We start from the raw sequence: 24,952 nt of genomic DNA on the forward strand, positions 1-24,952 counted from the left end.
GTATTAGTCTACTTAAAAAAACAAACAACAAACTTAAAGTTTGAAGGAAGATATTACAATACGCTTTCCGTCTATGGTATTAAATATTGACAACGTTTTTTAATAACCAATGCAAATTTTTTACATGTTATTTGGCTTCTTCCCGAGACGGGGAGCCATATATATATATATAAAACTTATAACTAAAAAACTAAAAAGCATATGGCAGAACTAAATGAGGAATTTTTTTAGTGATGAAGTAATGCTAGCATTACACGATTAACATTATTTGTTTGCATTAATCCTTTACTTTTGCTTTAAAGGGCAGAAACACTTGGTTGTTTACAATGAAAACGAATCTTTCCACAATCTCGTGAGTCTAGCCACGATCCCCTGAACCTATGCTACATGTGGTCGCTCAGTTGCCTGCCTAATTGCCGAAATTGGACACATGTCGTACACGCGGCCGCCCAATTTCCTGCCTAATTTCCCAAATTGGACACATGTCTTTTTAGGAAATCTTGGTTATGCTTTCTTTCCCTTATGCTCAGGCTCTAAATTCAAAAGAGAAATTACATATGATACCAGCGAAAAGCCAAACTCCCCACAGACTGATAAAACCAGATTCAACACAGAAAACCCCTTCCATTGAACAAAAATGGAACAACATTTGGTTACAATTTATCTGGAAATGCCTTCTTCTGTTGTCAGTTACAGAAATATGAATTGTCTTAGACTTCATGGCAGGTGGAATCCTGGGCATATTAATAGTCAAAACTGCATCCACATATGATGCAAAAATGCCCTCGACATTTCCATCCCCAGGCAACGTGAATTTCATGGAAAACTTAGGGCTTCTCTTTCTTTCCACTTGTAGATATTTGTAGCCTCCTCATCCTCGACTGGGTCGCACTTCTACTTGCCTCCCTGGACGTTTATCACCAGCTCCTTCTCCTCTTCCACATAAACCTGAATATCAGACTTGGTTAGGGCCTAAACGTCGACGTAGAACATGTAATCCTTGAGCGTTTCTTTAATGTCCACCGTCGCAGGTTCCATGCCCTTGTTCACTTCATGGCACTGGTCATATGACACCCAGACAAAATAGTGATCTTCTCCTGCTCTTCAGGGAATTGCAGTAGCGGGCTCAGGGCCAGAGCATGATCCAGGTAAATTTTCATTGCTCAAATACCAACCTGAAATACCACTGAAAATAATAAAATGGATTATAGGCAGTTACAGTAGTGTGGAGACGTCATGCCCAACATAATTTTATATAGTTAAGGAAAAAGAAAGTGTCCAACTCGGTATCTAATTAGAGAAGTTGAAATGATTTCACTGACATTAGGAGATATACTCTCAGGTAATAGTACCAATTTTCCTTTCTCTGTATCATTATGTATGAGCAAACATAATTTTCAATGTAGACACTATAATGAAGAATAAGTAATCTATATCAACTGTACATTTTCAATTTATTTTTTTTTTGGCAGGTTAATAACATGCTACACAACTCTATAGGTTTTGTAATTCAATCCATCAAAAAAATCTACAAATAAGAGTTAATGCTTGTGCTCTGAGTTAATGCTTGTGCTTTGGAGCAGGTATAATATGGTTATCCAAGGCCTAATCAAGAATCTATTTTCTTATGTTCCAGTCACACATGAAGGTTATAGGAAGGTAGTCATATTGTGATATCTAGGTTAGATACCGAATGAATACCATAAGTAAGGTGCTATCATGCCTATTCTATATAACACATTGATCTTGCTTTAATTCAAGTGCATTCATAGTAACATATGTACTAATATACAAATAAGCATTTGACTTCCTTGTAGTTGGTCAAGAAACAAGTAAGAAAATGCTCTAGGATAGTTTTCTAACTTTTTTAGCTTCAGAGTCTATTGCGTATCCGACAAATGGTAAAGCATTTCTTGGTGTCTTTAATAAAAGCAAGATTTTTTCTTTACAAGATTTTGTAGTGAAGGTTGTGCTGCCATTGTGGATTCGGGAACCTCTCTGCTTGCTGATCCCCTGGTATTGTTTGATTTACAACTTTTAACATTTATATTGTTTATAGAAGTAGATCCTCCTAAAGCTGTGGGATTGAAAATATTTGGATAATATTTAGATGCATATAAGAGTTTCAGAGATCAACTTAGTGGACAATGATCATTTGGCCTTTTAAGTGAGGATTTGCAAAAATATTTTATGATTTTTATAAGTGGACATAAACTTTTCTTTCCAGTTTTGATGTATTTGGTCAAATCCCAAAGTTTCACTTGATGGACATGATATTTTTCATGATAAAGGTAAATAATTGTTTCTACGATTGAGGTTTTGGCCTTCTCTTAATTTTTTTTTAATTGATACTTCAATTAATACTTAATTTTAAATTTCCTAAACTCCATTGGAAAAGATAAATGAAGTAATAAATATTTGGACGGAAAACTTTCAAAGGTTTGGCAATTTGTTAGGTCCCTATACTACTAGTGTAACCCCTTATTGTTATTAGTGCAAACCCCTTGTTATATTGTTGTGCCTATGTAGTCCTCATATTGTTATTATTGTGCCCCATAGAAGCCCAATATTATTATTGTGGTGCCCTTACATTATTATTGTTATGTCGGCTCTGATTACATTATGACCCACTTAGACACCTATATACAGAAAGGAGGTCTTGTCAATTGTATCATCCAAGAATTGTTCATTTGTGTAATGTAAAGGAGGTTGACCCCTTGAAGAGGCTGATTTCTAAGTCGTTGATCTATATTTTCTATCTTTTTGTGAGTTGATTTCATAACATTTGGTATCAGAGCTTTGGATTCTAGGGTTTTGCTGCTCCAAACAGGTCATCGAGGTATTTTCGCTATAACTTGTTTTCTACGACATTTCAGAAGCGAAACAAAAAACTGATTTGAGCTAAAATCATTCTGAATCTCAGGTCCGAATTTCAGATCTTGTCTCGCTATATTTTCAGAGACATGAGAAGTTAGGGTTTTGGAAAGCTCCAAAATTCCATCTCAAACAGGGCATCGTGGAATTTTCGCTATACTATTTTTTCTACGAAGGTTTAAATTCTGAAATTAAAATCCATTTAAGTCGAAAATTGAAGCTCGGGCCCGAATTTAAGATCTTTGTTCGCTATATTTTCGGAGCTACGTTCCAAGACATTTAAGGTTTCTGCAGGCTCCAGAATTACATCCCAAACATGTGACCTTGGGAAAATCGTCATAAATTTCCTTCTCAACATAAGATTGAAGTTTCATAAGAAGTTAAAGAAAGAGGACGACCAATAGTTTTTTGTGTATCGGTTTCAGGTCCTAAGGTCGAAACAGTGAGACGTGGCACTTCGTACAAGTTCTATCTTCTGAAAAAGTATATAATTGGGTCATCTTGGGAGATTGCGCAAAACTATTTCTTGGAGAATCCAATTTCGATAAGACTGGTGGAAATGGAAAGAGGACGTAAAGGGCTACTGTAGGTCCCAATTTAAGAACTGGGAGATCTGAAATTACATAGTTACGATTGTTTTAAGATCGAGCGGCTAAAATCAAGAAAAGACAATATGAGGAAGTTTGATGGCAAGGATCCGAAAAATTGGATACTACAGATGGAGCAATATTTTGATCTACATGATGTACAACTATTACAAAATGTACATATTGCATCTTTATATTTAGAACCAAATCAGTTTGTATGGTATAGAGAGCTTTGTTCTTGTAAACCACTTGTCACCTGGTCAATTCTCACGGAGGAAATGATAACACATTATGAGGAGAGAAACACCTTCTTTAGCCAATTGATAAATCTCAAACAAAAGGGTTCAATGGAAGAACACCTTGAAGACTTCCAAAAATTGAATATAAGGGTAAATGATATTCCAGAGAAGCAAAGGATTGATGTTTGCATAGGGAATTTAAAGGATAACATTCAACATGAGGTTCGTCTTTGGGAACCTGATTCATTGGAGAAGGCATTCAGGTTGGCAAGAAAAATTGAAAGTGGAATTATGGAAACAAGGAATCCCACCACTCACAACTATAAATATGGAAGTGTTTTTTCTCCTAGCCTTCCACAACATACAAGGTTTACACGACAACAATTGGAAGAAAAAAGAGAAAAAGGGCTTTGTTACATTTGTGATAGCAAATACACTAAAGGTCATAAGTGTGCTTAGAAGAAATTATTTTACATAGATTGTGAAGAGGATGAAGAAAAGGATCAAGAAACATCAAAAGAAGAGGATATACACCAGGAACCAACCCCAGAGAAACAAGAAAAAAATCCGACCATATCTTGTATTGCATTGACAAGAATTAGCACTCCTCAAACTCTCAAGATAGCAGGACATATCAAGAAGAAGAAGGTTCAAGTAGTGAAATATCAGGAAGAAAAGGATCAAGAAACGTCAAAAGGAAATGATACTCACCAGGGACCAACCCCAGAGAAAGAAGAAATGAATCTGGCCATATCTTGTAATGCATTGGCAGGAATTACCACTCCTCAAACTCTCAAGATAGAAGGACATATCAAGAAGAAAAAGGTTCAAGCAGTGAAAGATCGCATCGAGCATCAAGAACAAATCTCTAACTTTTAAAGGATAACCTCACTTTGGCGCAGAATCGAATGAAACAACATGCACATCAACATCCCAACGAAAGAAGTTTTGACATAAGCGACTGGGTATTTTTACGACTACAACCATACAAACAAATATCCCTCAAGCAAGCTAAGAAGGATAATAAATTATCACCAAAGTACTATGGTCCTTACAAGACGTTGCAAAATATTGGTACTATGGCATACAAATTGGAGCTTCCTGCATCTTCCCGTGTGCCCCCAGTTTTCCATGTTTCATGCTTAAAGAAGTTTATAAGTGACAAGCTCCCAATTCAAACAATATTTTCAGAACTTGACGAGGAAGGAAAAATCATATTGGAACCTGAAGAATTCATGGAAACAAGAACCCGACAGCTACGGAATCGATCAATTTCAGAGTATCTCATCAAGTGGAAGAACTTACCCGCTGAATATTCCACAAGGGAGGACGAGAATTTATACAAAATAATCCAGCACTACTCAAGCGTTGAGGACAACACTTTTGAAGGAGAGGGGCATGTTAGGTCCCTATACTATTAGTGTAACCCGTTATTATATTGTTGTGCCCATGTAGTCCCATATTGTTATTATTGTGCCCCCATAGAATCCCACTATTGTTATTGTGGTGCTCTTACATTATTATTGTTATGTCGGCTCTGATTACATTATGACCCGTTATACTCCTATACATAGAAAGGAGGTCTTGTCATTTGTATCATCCAAGAATTGTTCATTTGTGTAGTGTAAAGGAGGTTGCCCCCTCGAAGAGGCTGATTTCTAAGTCGTTGATCTATCTTTTCTATATTTTTGTGAGTTGGTTTCATAACACAATTTCATTAGAACACTTGCAATGAACCTCCAATAGGCGTACAAAGAGAATTTAGAAATGTTTTTTTCTCAAATTTGTCGAGGTCAAATAACCTTGAAATGGGTTACCAAGAGAGAAGTTCGGTAAAAACAAAGAATTTAAAAATGTGTTTTCTCAAATTTGTTGAGGACATATAACTTTGAAATGGGCCACCAAGAAAGAAGTTCAGTCAAAAGAAAAGAAATTAAAAATGATTATTCTCAAATTTTTTGAGGACATATAACCTTGAAATGGGCGGCCAAGAAAGAAGTTCAGTAAAAAAAAAAGAAAGAAGTTCAGTAAAAAAAAGAGAAATAAAAAATGTTTTTTCTCAAGCACATTTTAGTTAAGAGAAAAGTTTGGTCAAAAACATTTTAGCTAAGCAGGCACATGCTAGAAGAGTGCATGGACCCCGATTAAAGAGAACATGGATGGATTTGGTCTATTCATTTTCTCATAAAGCTACTTTTCTATCTCTTGTTTTTCTTTTATGTTCCTTATCGTATTGTTATGAATTGAAAAGCTTATGAACTAAAAATATAAGTTGTTTTTACTGGAATACCCCTAGAAAATAATTTCACATGAAGAGTTTATGACTTTTACTTAGTTTTTTTTTACTGGAATAGCTCTAGAAAATAATTTCATGTGAAGAGTTTAGGACTTTTACTTTTTTAGTTATTGGATTAAGAGCAAGAGCCCAATTGACAGTCAATTGGTAGGGACTTTATGCTCTGCAAACACTTGCTTATTTATATATCTGCCTTAAGAGAGAAAGTAGCTCTCAATGATATAAAAGCAGGTAAAGGAAGTGTTGAAAGAGTTATAGTCATCAATGAAAGGGTGTGAACCTCTTATTCTTATCTTAGCCGCAGGATGACTGGCGAGCGCAATAGTAGGACGAGGTCCGGTTGACATCAGCCCAGAGAAGCAAGCGCTAAATGTCTCATAAACTATCAATGTCAAACACTATCAATATAACTCAGCAGAAAGGAAAAGTAGTAGAACCAGGGACACAGGATTTCGCCACTAGGACTGGTTGAATTAAATTACTTCCTTCATTATAGAGTGTTTAGTAAGTACATATATAGTATCCCGACAAGCAATGAGACTGTGAGGAACAGGGAGGGCGATTTCTATCTATTCAATAATCACCTGAGGTCATTTTTGAAACCATATAGTTGAATACACTCTCATAGTTATTATTGACTAAACCACTACTCATTGGTACTATGGATCACGTGAGCATTGATTTTTCATGCCTGAGCTTATTGGATTGACAACTCTAATAAAATATTAGTTGTGTTGAACTCGCACACATATTTATGAGGTCCATGAATATTATAATCAGTTGACGCCTCCCCCCTTGAATTGATTTCTAAATGAAACACTAATAAGACATTTTTTGTAGGATCGAAAGAAAGTGGGGGGATTTGGGGGCCACTTCTATCTATTATCTTATTCTTGTGAATGTGAGATGAACTATGGCTTCGACCAACAAATCCAACCTACGAGAGATACTTCATTTGTCCTACTACCTTGTTGCCTTCATCGACCGGAGACCTTCCAACCTACCTTCGTCATCCTTACGACCTGTCTTCGATCAACCCTTGCTGCACGCTTTTAATTGACCAAACTTTAACACCTACGTGAGAAGAAGTTTTAGCAGTAAAGAAGATCAAGGGTAAAGATGAGGGACAAAGTGATCCCATCTTGATACTGATACCAATAGCTTCTAATTGAAGGGGCTTATAACATTCCATCCTAACTAAACTACGTGAATTCCTTCCTTCCTAAAGAGGTCAAGGTCAAACTGATCTAGTTCCAACAGGTAGGTGGGTTGGTAAAGCAAGGTAAGGTATTCCAATATCTATTTTCCCTTACTTCTATTCTTTCTTGGCTTCACTGGTTTTAGAAGAGGTTGGGCATCATCACTTCATCCCATGTCCTAGGTTGAAGGAAATAAGTTCAGGGATAAGGTACCCTAATAATCAAAGGTGCAAAGGAGGTAATGAGTAACTGAAGCATTTGAGTTCTTTAATATATACAAGGAGTTGGTTGAAAATGAAACTAATTTAAAAATAAAGTGTCTAAGATCAGATAATGGCAGAGAATTCACTTCCAAATAATTTCAGCAATACTATGACGAAAATGGAATAAAAAGACAATTTTCAATAGCACGAACGCCTCAGCAAAATGGAGTTGCTGAAGGAAAGAACAGAACCATACAGGAAATGGGTAGAACAATGCCGAAGGACTCGAAATTGGATGAAATTTTTTGGGTTCAAGCAATTGATACGGCAGTCTTCATTATCAACATAAGTCTTCTCAGGAATAATTGCAATAAGACCCCATATGAATTATGGAAAGGAAAACCGTCTAATGTAAAATATTTCAGAATCTTCGGAAGCAAATGTTACATCGAAAGAGAACATCAAAAGTTGGGTAAGTTTGAATCGCGTGTTGATGAAGGTATCTTTGTTGGTTACTCACACAAAAGAAAGGCCTATAAATGCTATAATCTAAGACGAAAACAGATAGTGGAGAGCATAAATGTTACATTTGACAAAGATAATGTTCTAACGAATAATGATGAGGATCTAGAATCTTTGAAGCTTGAGACAGAGGCTGAAAAAGGTACAGAGAAAATTCTAGAACAAGAAGCAATTGTCAACCAGGAAGAAGTAAATAATGATCAACAAGATATACAAGAACAACAACAAGAAGCTCCTCCAAAGAGAACAAAAGAATGGATTCAAAAGAACCATCCATCAAATCAAATCATTGGTGACATAAATTAAGGAATTGGAACAAGAAAAGGTCGACAACTTCGTTCATCACAACAAGCTCACATTTCTTTTCTAGCAACCTTTGAGCCTAGTAGTTTTGAGGAAGCCAACCAGAATGAACATTGGGTAGCAGCTATGAATGAAGAATTGGATCAAATCGAGAAGAATAACACCTAGGAATTAGTTCCACGACCAAAAGATAAAAATGTCATTGGGACTAAATGGGTGTTTAGGAACAAATTGAATGAAGATGGACAAGTTACCAGAAACAAAGCAAGATTGGTTTGCAAAGGCTATGCACAAGTGGAAGGAATTGATTTCGACGAAACATTTGACCTAGTTGCCAGAATGGAAGCCATCCGGATGTTTCTCTCTTATGCATGCTCAAGAAAAATAAAAGTCTACCAAATGGATGTTAAGTCAACATTTCTGAATGGATAATTAGAAGAAGAAGTTTACATCGAACAACCTGAAGGTTTTCTACTATCAGAAAAATAAGACTATGTTTGTAGGTTAAAGAAGGCTCTGTATGGTCTCAAGCAGGCTCCCAGATCATGGTATGATTGTCTTAACGGATATCTATGTCAACAAGGGTTCAAGAAAGGTACTACTGATAGAAATATTTACATACAAATAGATAAGGATAATATAACAACCATTGAGGTATATGTGGATGATATAATCTTTGGTAGCAATGATGATCGACTAAGTAAGAACTTTGCTACAAAGATGCAAAGTGAGTTTGTGATGTCTTTACTTGGTGGGTTGAAATACTTCTTAGGGCTTCAAATATCTCAGCAAGAGAAAGGAATATTTATATGTCAAGCCAAGTACACCAAGGAAATGCTCAAGAAATTCAAAATGGAAGATTGCAAACCTGTCCTTACTTCGATGGTAACAGGTTGCAAATTGAGCATAGGCGACTCATCTAAGGATTTGGATTAGAGGTTGTACAGATATATGATTGGTAGTCTTCTATATGTAACAACCTCTCGACCAGATGTTCTGCAAGTAGTTGGACAAGTAGCAAGATTCCAAGTAGCACCAAAATAATCACATATTATTGTCGTCAAAAGAATTCTTTGATATCTAAAGGGCACAACAAAATATGGATTGTGGTATCCCAAGGGAAACAATCTCATCATTCAAGCCTTTATAGATGCAAATTGGGCAAGAAGCATTGATGATCGTAAGAGTACTAGTGGAGCAACATTCTATCTAGGTGGTTGTCTCTTATCATGGTTGAGCAAAAAGCAAACCTCAATCTCGTTATCTACAACAGAAGCAGAATACATTGCAGCAGCAGCTTGTTGTACTCAAGTCCTTTGGATGAAACAAACTTTGCAATATCTTCAAGTACAATTCAGTGAGCCTATTCCCATCTTCTGTGATAACACCAATGCCATCAACATCTCCAAGAATCTTGTCATGCATTAAAAAACAAAACACATTCCGATAAAATATCATTTTGTTAGAGAACAAGTCGCTGAAAAGAATATCAAACTTGAATATGTTGGTATAAAAGAACAAATCGTTGATATCTTCACTAAACCTTTACCTCATGAAGCATTTGAATATGTTCACTAGAAGCTTGGGATTCTCCCAAGTTCTCATTAGATTTTCCTTATTTAGAAAATAAAGGGGGAGTGGAAGTGTGTACAGGTCCACAGAGTGGTTGTGTGTCACGGGGAGTTACCCTTTGCCATTGATGTCAAAGGGGGAGAGAAGGCAGTAGGAAGAGGTGCCCTGATCGCAGGGGGAGTACTTGTGTTGCCACCAATGCCAAAGGGGGAGATTGTTGATCTAAAGATGATCTAAGGTTGTCATTGATGTCAACCCAAGAAACACTAGGGGATACCCTGATCTTGAAAGGGAATTTTGACTTGACAACTTACTCTATTTTTAGTCAAGGGTCTTCTAGATAGATTCTACTCATCGAGATGTTTCTGTTGATATATGGCACACCAAGTAATTCTTCACGGTTTGAGAGATATTCATGTTTGAAGTTAGTAACCCCAGTTAGTGCGCTAAAACCCTATGGGGTTGTGGCATGGCACTCGTAATTGGTTTTTGTCATCGAATAGTCATTAATTAATAATTTTTTAAGCTCCTAAAATCCCTCCAACATTCTCTATAGAAGCCCCTCTCAACTCTATAAAAAGAAATCCCATATATCCTCCAAATGGAGCGATCGTGGCATTTTCTCTATAACTTCATTTCTGCAAAGTCTTAGATTCTGAAATTAAAACCCATTTGATTCACAATCCTGATGAACGTCGTGATAGAATTTTAGGTCTTGGTTCGCTATATTTACGGAGATATGATCTATGGAAGTTACAGATTTTGTAGGTTGTCGAATTTCATCTCAAAGAAGTGACCTTGGGAAAATCGTCATAGCTCTCTCTCTGAGAAGAGGATTGGAATTATGTAAAAGCGACAGATAGTGCATGGAATTTATTTTTCTATGTATCAATTTCAGAGCCGAAGGATGAAACAGTGACATGTGGCACGTCGTACAAGTTCTCTCTATTGAACTAGTCCATAATTAGGTCATTGTGAGAGATTGGGCATAACTTTGTCTTGAAGAGTCCAAATCGGGTCAGACCTATGGCATTGGAAAGAAGACTCAGAGGGCTTCTACAGGACCAAAGATCACATGTTTGGGATCTGAAATCGCAGAGATACATCAGATTAAATATCGTGCTCCTAGAAGGCAAGAAAAACTAGATCAAGTGTTGTCAAGGGGTGCAAAGGACCAGACTTTCTAGGGCAACAAAGAGCAAGGTGCAACAAAATGATGCAGCAGAGGTAAGCTATAGGTAAGTATATTTTGTATATGCATGTTCATCTCTTAATTGCATTAGGTTCTTTGTATTCTAATTTGTTGTTTTTGTTTAGCATTGACATATGCTCTACAAGATGAGCTAAGTTTTGCTATTATCATGTCATGGGTATTTCCTTGAAGACTTTTTGCAGGTATTATATATTCATCAAGAGAAGACTCAATGCATAATATAATGTTCTGAAGAATGAGAAAGGGTAGCATGACAAGAGCAACAATCAAGGTGCATAACAGCAGCAAGAAGTTCACCACATGAAGTCTTCAAGTGGGCAGCACTGCATACAGACATTGTAAAAGTATCATTGTACAAATTCATTGTAAAAGCATCTTTGTAAAAGTTGTACAAGTGTCTATCTGCCAAGAGTTGAAGAGGCAGTGTTGGGAGGTCTAGGATCATCATTAGGTGGTTGTGTCATAGTTGGGGTTATGGTCTAGTGTGTCTTCTTCTTCTACATCATTCTATATCATTGTAAAGTGGACCATTTTCCCTGGTACGAGAGTCCATTCTTATTTTATTCTTCTATAGGGTGGTAGGGTGGTGCTAGGGTGAGTTGTAGCTCATTGGGTGTTGGGGCATCTGTTCAGTTGACTACTGAAGAATCTCGGGCGTTGGAGCGTCCATCCAGTGGGAGTTGGAGAAGAATGCTTTTCTAGATTCTAGGATGTTGGAGCTTTCTTTTCAATTGGAGTTGAAGATTAAAGAATTATTAGAAAAGCGTTCAGTGGTTTTTGACCCGGAGGGGGTTTTCCACCTAAAATTTTTGTGCCTCATGTGTTCTTTTATTCACTGTTGTTACTACATAAACATTAATGATAATTGAAGATTAACTAATGATCTAAAAATATTTAAAAGTGCTAATTTCTAAGGAACACTGATTCACCCCCCCCCCTCAGTATTTTCTAAAACACATAACTTCCATTAGATTTAAAATAAATTGAAATAAATTCACATCATACCTCATTGGTAGCTCGTTAATAAGATACACTTGCAATCCTTTTTTCTTCGTGTCACAAAAAGTCAAACTAATTGTTTGATCAAATCATCATGTATAAAAATATCACATCAGGTTAGATCAAAACACAACCATCATAAATCAAAATAATAAATCACATGTAACCATAATAAACCAGAATTATAGAACACATGTAATCATCATAAATCAGAATCATAAATGTCACACATAATAAAACTAAAATAAAATGTTGATACTTTTCCTTTAATCAATCCTTATCTTCTACCTTGTCCTTATTTCGTACGCACTCTGGATAGGTTGCCACACCCGACACGCACCCAATGCTTTCTCTTCAACCATGTGCACATATACATAGTGCACATCACACACATATGACCACACACGATATACAACACCATGCAATACATGCACCTACACCTGAACTACAACCCATACACCTACACCCAGGGTACAACACAACACATACATACACCTACACCCGATGTACAACACAATACATCCATCTATACCTGATGTACAACACCACACAATACATGTACCTACAAATGGTGTACAACACAACACAATACATGTACTACACATAGGACAACACAATGAGTACACATGTCATGATACCCCAACTACAAAATGCACATACATAGTACCACATGTACACAACACAACATGTATGACATGCACATGATACATCATGTACACTAGTACCATATGTACAACATGTACACAGTACCACCTATACATAGAACCACCTGCACAACATGTACACAAAATCACATGTATGCGACACCACTTGCACAACGTGTAGACAACGCCACATGTACATCATACCACCTGTACAATGTGTACACAATGCTAGATGTACATAACACCACATGCACAACATGTACACGACACCACACGTACACAACACCATATGCATTACATGTACACATCACCACTTGCATACAACACTATATGTACATAACACTGCATCTACCACATGTACATAGCACCCTATGTACACAACACTGCATATCTAATATGTGCACCACACCATATGCACACAACACCGCATATACATCATGCGCGTAGTAGAATATGTACGCAACACTGCATATCCAACATGTACATAACACCATCTATACCCAACACTTCATATGCAACATTTTCACAACACTATTTATACCACCTTGTACATAACATTGCATAAACGACATGTACACACGCTTATATATACACAACACTGCATGTGCACAACATCATAGATGTAACATGTACAACATATACAAAAAATTCATAACAATGGTACCACACATTGAAAACCACATTGTTTCTACCAAGCAACCTAGATTCTAGTGTCTCTCTGCCATCCACGCTTATCCTAACATGTCGCAAAGAACATTGTTTTCATTCCATTGATGCATCCTTCAACGTTACCTCTCATAACATAAACATAGGCATAATACAAGCATACAATATCAATTCATATCCACATGATATTGACCTCATATATTCTTCATGACTACTCTTCCCACTTTATTCCCATAAGACCGGGAACCTCGTCATGCCATTCACCTGCTTAAGCAATCATTCCCCCACAAGAATGATCCCTGACAACCCTGTTAGACAGTGACATAGATACTTACATATATATATAAACATTATCATAAACAATCATGATCTTGTCAGACAATGATATGCATACATACACATATATACATATAAATATCAACATAAAACAATAATGATCTAGTCAGACAACGACATACATACATACATACATGTATACATATACAAATATCAACATAATCATGATCACAACATAATTACTATATATCATAAGGTCAAGGTTGTTGGGTTGTGTTATATTCTTTCCATGACCAGCCCACGTAGTTAACCGAGGGGTTAGAAGCCCCCCCTTCGTTGCGCTGACTGCGTAGCGGGGGGAGTCACAGGGGGTTTGAGGGGTGCACATAGCCCCACTCTATGGGGTCCGGGGTAGCGCCCTGGAAAATTTTGGTTTTGGACCCTATATTAGGTTGGGCAGACCTATCTATGGTTTCGTGCATGTTTTTCGCACATGGTTTGGACGTGATGGTTTTCTGTCCATGGTTTTAGACGTGATGGTTTTCGGTCCATGGTATTGGATGCTTCGGCATGTATAAATATGTATTGTAACATTGAAAGGAAAATAATGAAAAATCAAGCTGGTAGTCTCAGTTTTGGGATCCAGGGGAAAATATCTGTGTATATGTGTTTTATGTGTTATGCTCTTGCATTGTTTATTTTCTATGTTTTAAAATTCGTATGCAGGTAATTTCTGTACAGGGTTAAAACCTACATTTGGTATCAGAGCTGTTTTGGCTTCAAGGGGATGCCTTTGTTGCTGAGGGGTTTCGCTCGGGCCTGTGGTCGACCCTCTTCAGTGGGAGGTCTGCGGGATCAATTCTGGTGGTGAAAGAAGATGGCGAGCAGTGGAAAGATAGAGATAGAGAAATTTAATGGTTTTGAGTTGTGGAAACTCAAGATGGAGGATCTGTTGGTGGATAAAGATCAGTGGATCGCAGTAGATCCGGGTATTAAATCAATGTGAGTGTCTGATGAAGAATGGAAGAAGTTGGATCAGAAGGCAAAGAGCATAATATGATTGTGTGTCTTAGATTCAATATTGTTGAATGTATCGGGGGAAGCTACGACGAAAGCTTTGTGAGACAAGTTAGGGACTTTGTACCAATCTAAGTCGCTGGTGAATAAATTGTTCCTACGGAAAAAGTTGTATAACCCAAGGATGAAAGATGGAGACTCGGTGACAGAGCATTTGAATGCGTTTAATACTGTGGTAAGTCAGTTATCGTCTGTTGATATTAAAATTTTAGATGAAGATAAGTGCATTAGTTTGTTGTGTTCTCTACCAGATTCGTGGGATAGTTTGGTTATTACAATAGGTAGCAATGCAACTGCCTTGCAGTTTGATGATATAGTCTCATCCTTGTTGACGGAGGAGATGAGACAGAAAAATATGGAGAGCCAAAATGGTGATGCCTTGTCTATACGAGGACAGTCCTAGAACATCAACAAAAATGAGTATCTAGAGGGAGATCTAAATCTCCAGGAAAACCTTTAAACGTGGTGTGCTAGAAATGCAGAAAGGAAGGGCACTACAAAAGGGACTGTAAATCTAAAGCTCTTGACAAAGGAAATGGATCTGATGATGCTCCTTCTGCAGAGGTGAAAACCACCTCAGATGAAGGTGGGGATGTGTACTTGGCTTCTTCAAGTACACATGTAGATCATGAGGCATGGTTGATTGACTCAGGTGCATCCTTTCACTTCACTCCCCATAAAGAGTGGTTCTGCGAGTATGAGAAATACGATGGTGGTGATTTCTTCTTAGGGGATGATAGGAAGGCTAGAATCGTTGGTCGCGGAAAAGTAAAGTTGAAGTTTCAAGGTGGAAGGGTTAGAACACTTCCGTGTGTTCTACATATTCCTGCATTGGCCAGAAATCTGATTTCTGTAAGCAAGTTGGATGATGCAAGTGTAAAAATAGTGTTTGAGAAGGATACTTGCAAGATGGTTCGGGGAGCACTGGTATTGATGCGGGGAGTTCGGATTGGAACTCTATACAAGCTGCAAGGTAGCAATGTTGTTGATGGGTGCAATAGGTCTGTGGTTCCTGAAAGTGGAGCAGAAATATAGTGGTCTCTGGAGAGAAGACCATGTTGTGGCATCAAAGGCTTGGACATATTGGAGAGAAGGGCCTTCGAATACTTCATGGTAAAGGTATGGTAGAAGGTATGAGTAATAGCTCTCTGGATTTTGATTCCTGTGAAAATTGTGTATATGGGAAGCAGAATTGGGTGAGTTTCCCCTCTGGTGGTAAGAGGGCAAAACAGATATTAGATCTTGTGCACAGTGATGTGTTTGGACCTATGAAGGTTCCATCACTGGGTAAGTCTGTGTACTATGTATCATTTATAAATGACTTCTCAAGGAATACATGGATATATTTCCTTAAGAATAAATCTGAAGTCTTTGACAGGTTTAAAGAATTTAAGGCTCTGGTGGAAAACCAAACAGAGAAGAAGATAAAGGTGCTGAGGACAGATAACAATGGAGAGTTTTGCAGTAAGGAATTTGAAGAATTCTGTAAGAATTGTGGTATAGCACGGAAGAAGACTACTCCATATACACCTCAGCAAAATGGAGTTGCAGAAAGAATGAAAAAGACGTTGATGGAAAGGGTAAGAAGCATGCTCAATGGTTCCAGGTTAGGACAGGAATTTTGGGCAGAGGCGGTGGAGACAGCATGTTACCTGTTCAATAGATCACCTTCATCAGCGTTGGAGGATAAGACTCCATAAGAGGTATGGACTGGTAAGAAACCCTCTCTTTCACATCTAATGGTATTTGGATGTGATGCATATATACATGTTCCAAAGGAGAAACGAACCAAGTTGGATAGTAAATATGAAAAGTGCATCTTTATTGGGTATAAGGATGGTTTAAAGAGTTATAAGCTTTGGAACCCAGTAACAAGGAAGGTTGTGTACAATCAAGATGTGGTGTTCAGAGAGGTGAAAGATGTTATTAAACATGAAGTCCAACCAAAGGAACCTAAGAAGATAGAGTTTGAGCTAAAGGAGGAAGAATCAGACTCTACAGCAGAGGAGGAATTAGAAGATGAAGAGCCAAAAACTTCGGGTGTGAGAAGATTAGTTCGAGAAAGAAGGCAGACAGAAATGTACAGTCCATCTGCTTTCTGTTCAAATTTTTCTTTATCTATTATTGATGATGATCCCAGAACTGTGAAGGAAGAAGTAGATTTAGAGGATGGAAAACTCTGGAAAGAGGTCATGGTTGATGAAATGACATCTTTGCACAAAAATTATGCTTGGGATCTGGTGGAGTTTCCGACAGGAAGGAAACCCATTGGTAGCAAATGGGTGTTAAAGAAGAAGAAAAATTCAGAAGGAAAGGTGGAGAAATACGAAGCTTAGGTGGTAGCAAAAGGTTATTCCTAGGTGCCGGGAATTGATTTTGGTGATATTTTTTCTCTTGTTGCCAAGGTAGCTTCTATTAGATTACTTTTATCTGTTGTTGCTGCTTTTGATTTTGAGGTAGAACAGATGGATGTGAAGACAACATTTCTTCATGGGGATTTGGAAGAGGAGATCTACATGAAGCAACCTGAAGGCTTTGCGGTGAAGGGTAAGAAAGAACTGGTATGCAAGTTAAAAAGTCTCTGTATGGTTAAAACAGTCACCAAGGATGTGGTATCAGAAATTTGATACATTTATATGGGGACTTGGCTTCACTAGAAGCAAAGCAGATCACTGTGTGTATTTTAAATTAATTGGTGACTGTGTTATTTATCTGGTCTTGTATGTGGATGATATGTTGCTGGTTGGAAATGACAAAGAAATTATCCACGATTTGAAGACCCAATTGTCCTCCAAATTCCACATGAAAGATCTTGGTGCTGCAAACTATATTTTGGGCATGAAAATTAAAAGAGATCGGGCAAAGAGGAAGCTCTGGTTAAACCATAGGAAGTATGTCGAGACAATATTGCAGAGGTTTAATATGCATGATAATAAGCCGGTGAATGTCCCTATTCCTGTAGGTGTAAAGTTATCTGCTGAACAGTGTCCCAAGACACAAGAAGAGTAAGAGGATATGTCCCGTGTTCCATATGCAAGTGCAGTCAGTAGCCTAATGTATGCAATGGTCTGTACTAGACAAGACATTTCACATGCAGTGGGAGTATTGAGCAGATTTATGTCAAAACCAGGGTTGGACAATAGTGAAACGGGTTTTCAGGTATTTGTGTGGCACTAGTGATTATGGTTTGTGCTACCAAGGAAGACTAGGGTTGGACAAAGTGTTGGATATTCGTGGCTTTGTTGATGCAGACTGGGTTGGAGATCTGGATCAGAGAAGATCTACAAGTGGGTATGTGTTTAACCTATTTGGAGGTGCAGTCAGTTGGATGAGTAAGAAACAATCTGTAGTGGAATTATCAACTATAGAGGCAGAATACATGGCAGCCACTCATGCAAGCAAGGAAGCTGTTTGGTTGCAGAGATTGTGTTCAAGTATGGGGTTAGTACAGGGAGCTATAAGGATAGACTATGACAGCCAAAGTGCAGTTTTCTTTGTAAAGAACCCTTCATATCATTCAAAGACAAAGCACATTGATGTTCAGTATCACTTTGTGAGGGATATGATAGAAGACAAAAAGGTGTTGCTGGTAAAGGTGGACACTTTGAATAATACTGCATATGCATTGACAAAATCTGTGAGCTCTGAGAAGTTCTCTTGGTGTAGATAAACAATGGGCATTGCAGGTTTGGATAAATCACTGAGCTCTCTTGTGGCCCCCTGTGGAAAGAAAACAACAAGGGGGAGAATGTTGGGTTATGTATATTCTTTCCACGATTAGCCCACGTAGTTAATTGAGGGCTTAGAAGGGGGGCGGAGCCCCCCCTTCGTTGCGCCAATTGCGTAGCGGGGGGAGTCAAAGGGGGTTTGAGGGGTGTAGGTAACCCCACTCTATGAGGTCTGGGGCAACACCCCGAAAATTTTTGGTTTTGGACCCTACATTAGGTTGGGCGGACCTACCTATGGTTTTGTGCATGTTTTTCGCACATGGTTTTGGATACGATGGTTTTTGGTCCATGGTTTTGGACGTGAAGGTTTTCGGTCCATGGTATTGGATGCTTCAACATGTATAAATATGTATTGTAACATTGAAAGGAAAATAATGAAAAATCAAGCTGGTAGTCCCGGTTTTGGGATCCAGGGGAAAATCTCTGTGTATATGTGTTTTATGTGTTATGCTCTCGCATTGTTTATTTTATGTGTTTTAGAATTCGTATGCAGGTGATTTCTGTACAGGGTTAAAACCTACAAAGATTAAGAGACCTCCCTTTATGCGTGCAACACATGTGCAACATCGAGAACAACAGTTCCCAACATAACTAGGGCATATGACACCTCAAATCCATTCACCTTACCTTTCTTGATTACCTTTCCCATGATTGTCCCGTCATCATCCATTTACACTAATGGACCCAACTAGCCCAACTCGTTGTCATGCCCTTGCCTCCAACTGCCCTTATACTACAAAGAGCTTCATCCAGGTCTTACCTTAACTGTCGAGTACCACACATCTCCCCCCAAGCTCATTTAACTTCCTCCCTCCTCAACCAATTCCCAAGACTCCCAAAACAATAAAGGCAAGACCAAGAAGAAAACAAGAAGAAAATCATGGAAAACTAACAACAATACAACACCACAAACAAAGTGGCATGGCCATGCACAAGATGCAACAAATCACTAAAAGACAAAAAGCACAAGACTGACAACAGACGCCATGACTCAATCCCATGGTTTCCAAGGAAAGCTCAACTAGGGCCTTTTTCAAGATTTCATGGCAACCTCTCTTTCCATGCAATTCCCTGCATCATATTTCCATAAACAAATAATTTTCAATTCATAAGTAAACATAATAATACTCTGGTTACTTTACCTTGTTGTGCCAAGCATGTTGCTTGCAACTGAACAAATCCACGCCATCTCTCAAGGGGTTCCATTCCCCTTGATAGATCCACCTGTAACTAGAGACTAGCTAATATACCTGTCAAATACATGTTCATGAGTCTAGCACATATCCACATAATGTCACGCAATATTAAGGTTAAGAAGACTTCTGATATGAAAAGAACTCATTCATTTAGAATTAGGGTTTCCAAACATAGCCAAAGGAATTCTTGCCCAATTCCTTTCTTTTACCTTTTTACCTTTTTGGAGGCTTACTATGTACTGTCACATCACCCAACTGTTAGTTATATAAACACATCAATTGTTATCTGTCAATCTAATACCAAGCATGTTTCCTATAATTGTTTACACATGTTAACCACATGTTCCAAATATCAAGACAATCATATCTATCGATTTGAAATCAACCTTTACCAAGAATAGCAATCATGTCATAATCCATAGTCAACTCATAGTCATTAGACATAATGCTACAACTGTCACCTACTACACTCAAGTACATATCAATTGTCTCAACACATATGTGTTAGTACGATCATTAGGGGAAATTTGAGGTCTAACTTGTCCACCTAAGGAAATTATAAAATAATAGTGGAAATAATAAAATAAGATTAGATTACATCATCAAATTTTAGAGCGAAAAAAGGAAAAAACTATTTTTTCAACTTGTATTTTCAATTTATCTCCCTATGGGTTTACTCAAATTTCGAGCGAAAACACTCATTGGATTCAAAATTTGATTCCACATCCAAGTAGTACCCATGTTTCATACTTTTGATGGACCCTACTACACGAAAAATGAGAAATACATGAAAAATGTGATTGCAATCACGTTTTTTTCATGTATTTCTCATTTTTCCTGTAGCAAGGTCCATCAAAATTATAATACATGGATACTCCTTGGATGAGGAATTAAATTTTGCATCTAATGATTACTCCTGCTCGAAATTTGAGTAAAACCTTAGGGAGATAAGTTAAAAATAGGAGTTGAAAACGTAGTTTTATTATTTTATTATTTTTTAATATTTTTACTTTTTACTCCAAAAATGGTGAATCATCCCCCATGGTTGACATCATCATCTTGAATCCCATTGGTTCTTATAAAGTTTATTTTGGTTGTACATTTTTCTTAGGAGGCCCATTTTAGACCTCAAAATTCCCCTAATGCATCTGTAAACAAGATCATTTCTTCATGCAATCTTATAGACACATACTCATATCGTGCAATTAATCAAACATTCAAAAAACTATAAATGTACCATGTTAGATAAATCAACTAGACGACATAATAGACACCAAACACTCAAACACCAAATAGACGATATAATCAAACAGTCAAGCACCAAATATACGACATAAGTGAAATCATACCTTAATGCATCTCAGGGGAGGCTATCTTGTCTGCAAAATCAAGCTAGATTAGCATGATATAAATTCATAACATATCAACTCAAACATAAACATTTGTCATTCATGCATAGCAAGCACATATGCACAGTCAATCTAGATTAGTACAAAACCATATCACAAATATGTCAACTCATACCTGAATATCATAACCATAACCATCTACATAGGCCAATATAGGTTAACACAATACATATAACATCAACATATTAAATGTAATAACCCTAATCATTAAGTTAACTAACATATAAAAACAACAAGTTATATATCATGCCCATCAATAACATATAACCTAATCATCGCAGTAACTACCATATAACAATAACAAGTTAACCTATAACATACTCATCAACAATATATAAAATAATCATCAAGTTATCTAACATAAAACAATAATAGAAATGCATACAACCACGGGCTACTATCATTCATGACTATTCGACGCATGTGCATATGACTACACTAATTAGCTAGCATCTTTCATGTATGTAACCATAACATCAATAAAATAAAATACATACACGTAACCATAATGCACATAACAATCCTTAACCTACATACCTGCATGCCCAACATACAAACATGTATGACAACGTGCTCTTTCCTCGAGGTCCAATGCTGCAACTTCACTTTAATGATCTGCATCTCTTGCTCTATCTCAGCCAACATATCAACATCATAACAAACCAATATCATCATGATGACTTAATTGCATACAATGACCTTACAATGCATATCTGGCCTACCATACATGCATAACCATAACCATGACAATGCATGCATAACAACATATAGGCACTGACATGCATAACAAATGCATATACAGCCATATACTCATGGTGACACATCCTAAAACAACACCATCAACCTTCACATGGCAACATCACTACAATCATGATCAATACCATACAAATGCAAAAATCACATGGACTACAATCTTAAGGAACACATATGCAACCAACATGAATACATGACCAACACATCGCTCATCCAGTCCGAGGGGTGAACCATGCCCTGATACCACTCTATAACACCCTCCTCCCACATCTACCCAAGTAACCGTCTAACTAGGTTAAACATGTGATGAGAATTTACTATGATATGATTTGACCTCCTAAGTCACATTAAGGAAGTGGAACCGACAGAAACACACCATACAGACCTTCAACATCAGCAATAGGACTCCTATGAACCATCCCAACCTTTCTACTAACTATCCCCTAAGTCCCACTGAGTTTTTAAGCTATTAAACCTATGAATGCTCCCATTCTATGGGCATGCCAGAATCCAGAGAGCTCTGGACACTCCCACAAGCCTGCATATCTACGTCCAAGGACTATTTCCAGCAGACTTGTGCCAGAGTCCGGGGAACTCAAGGCACTTTTCAAGCCTAGAATTCCAGCCATTGTCCAGAACTTGTTGTAACTTCCGAAATCCATTAAACACATGATGACAAGACTAATAAACCAAAGACTAACTCCAGGACTAGGCCCTACCATCCCCAACCAGGATTAACATTCTGTCAAACACTTGGCATCAATACAATCTACAGGTGTACATGACATATCTAAGCATAAGGGTCTTATACTTATCTAAGACTCACTATGAGAAATTGTTTCCTTATCACTTTAGTTGCAGTCTCATCCATTAGGCCATAGATATATTGTTCATTAATATACAATTAAAAACATGATGGGAGCCATACATAGCCATTGTCATAATAATTATTCATAACCATCATAATAGCAATAAAAATACCAAGGAAACATCAGCGATATAATCCACATATAAACCAGTATAATAATCATGAGATAAAAAGGAGAAATAACCTCAGATTAATGATTCAAAATCCAACCCGTATGGGACTGCCATGTTCCACCCAAACGTAGAATCGGTAAGCCAAATCTCGCTTCAGCCATTCACCCCCGTGCCATATTCTAAGAATGAATGTGGGATCTCCTAAACACATCAATCAAAACCATCTAGGGCTTCCAGAGGCCAAACCACCTCAACCCATTAAACAGTGATTCCACCTCATGGTCAGACATCACAAAACCATCATCAGATTGGTCTCTATCCAAGCCTTCCATGGCTCCAGAGCATTTGTTCCAACCCGGATTCCAGGACTAGTAACTCAACCCACATCTATCATCGGGCTTCCAAAGCGTTTTTCCAAAGCTTCCAGGACTAGTAACTCAACCCACAACTGTCGTCAGGCTTCTAGAGTTTTTTTCCAACCAAGGTTTCCATGACTAGTAACTCAACCCGCTAAGGGCTTCCAGAGCATTTGTCCAACCAAGGCTCCAGGAACTAATAACTCAACCCAAGCTAAAGGAAACATAAGAACAAACCAAAAAAAAAAAAACCCACGACACCATGGTTATCCAAGAAATGGAAAGGCTAGGCAAATCAACTGTCAATCCAGGAAGTCATCCATGCCAATGACAGATCATAATTAAGAAACCACATGCATGTGCCATGCATTCCAAAAAAAGTGAGGAAAACATACATGCAACTCGGTACCTGCAAGCAAAACCCATTGTAGTTGTTGATCCTGATGTCCTCTTACACTTTCCTGCTCTTCCTTTTCCTTCTTGCTCCAAAACTCCAAGTATGCCACACTCTCGAATATTTCTCCAAGAAAACTCTAAGTATCTAAGAGTATGAGAGAGAGAAGAGAGAGAGCTCCAAAACTGAACTAGCCAATCTTACCCACTGATGCTCAGAAGCCTTTTTTTATTAATGACACCTCTATTTTCTTCATTTTCCATTATTTTCCTTCAATTTCCTCCTCACATGCAACTTGTGACCTTTCACCTTCCTTTTCTCCTCATTTCCATTATTTTCATAAATAAAATTCCAATTAATGTCTCTTTGCCTTTTCAAATCCTTTTCCAATTTCCTTTGCCATAATAAACCGAATGAACACCCACTAGGATGTTTTCCCCACCATTAAGCTTGGAATACATGTCCCATCACTGTGGCCTTATATATTTTTACATGATTTTTTAACCAGGGTTGTTACAATGAATACATAGAAAACTTTAGTCTTAATTTATGTTGACTTGACATGGAAATATCTCAACTAGCAATCATACCGTTAACGATCACCTACAATTGCATAACTATCGGAATATTGTGTCTCGACTTATAGTAATTTGACATCTTCTGGTAGTTCAGTTGGACAAGCATAGATTGTGCTCTCATATTAACTTGATTGCTTCTAGTACTTCAACTAGATTTACCATAACTTGTGCACTTTTGGTACTCGACCATTCTACACTTCTAGTAGTTGGATTATTTTGTGCTTCTGGTAACTAGAGTGACACCTAATAACCCTAGAGGTTGCATAGAAACAATAGGAACCAAGCTAGGAAAACCATCATTAGTAATAAATCAAGCATTATCCTCTTTAATCCATTAAAAATAAAGGAAAATGACAATAATCAACTACTTTAGCATTCTTGGGTTTATTATGACAAATTTATGGAAAAAAAGGTAAGAAAGGAAATGGATGGGTAATATATGGTTAGAGAAGTATGATAAAATGATTAAGAATGGGTGCTTGAAATGGTGAAAAATGTGACACTTTGGTGAGTCGACACAACTCATAATATAATAATCATGCAAACACGAGACATTAGATAGGTATAAATACGACCATTATTATAATTATTAAAAAGAGTGCTAGATGCAATAATATAAATTGACCAAAACATTCCCCTCGAATCACCAGCCTAATTTCAACATTACATAGGTACCATCATCAACCCAATACCCAACAAACTAACTATCCAACCAACCCGAATTTCATTGGCTCTTGTTGATTTGTACGCAATTACATAAATGAAAACCATGGGCAATACCCAGGTATGCCATTATCATGGGAAAACAGATTGCGTTGCTAAACTAGACCAAATCAAAATATGGGCATTAATACTTTCAAACTTAGGAACTCTCGCCTAGCTACTCC

The 24,952-nt window shown here is 37.5% G+C and overlaps 1 pseudogene; it reads right to left on the bottom strand.

Moving 5' to 3' along the window:
- Positions 1-378: 378 nt before the first annotated feature.
- Positions 379-1,160, bottom strand: LOC149139791 (17.4 kDa class III heat shock protein-like; annotated as a pseudogene).
- Positions 1,161-24,952: the final 23,792 nt, after the last annotated feature.

The sequence above is a fragment of the Pinus tabuliformis genome, chromosome X, assembly GCF_031772625.1.
Source record: "Pinus tabuliformis cultivar Carrire ecotype Pingquan chromosome X, CPIR1, whole genome shotgun sequence".
NCBI classification, from domain to species: Eukaryota; Viridiplantae; Streptophyta; class Pinopsida; order Pinales; family Pinaceae; genus Pinus; species Pinus tabuliformis.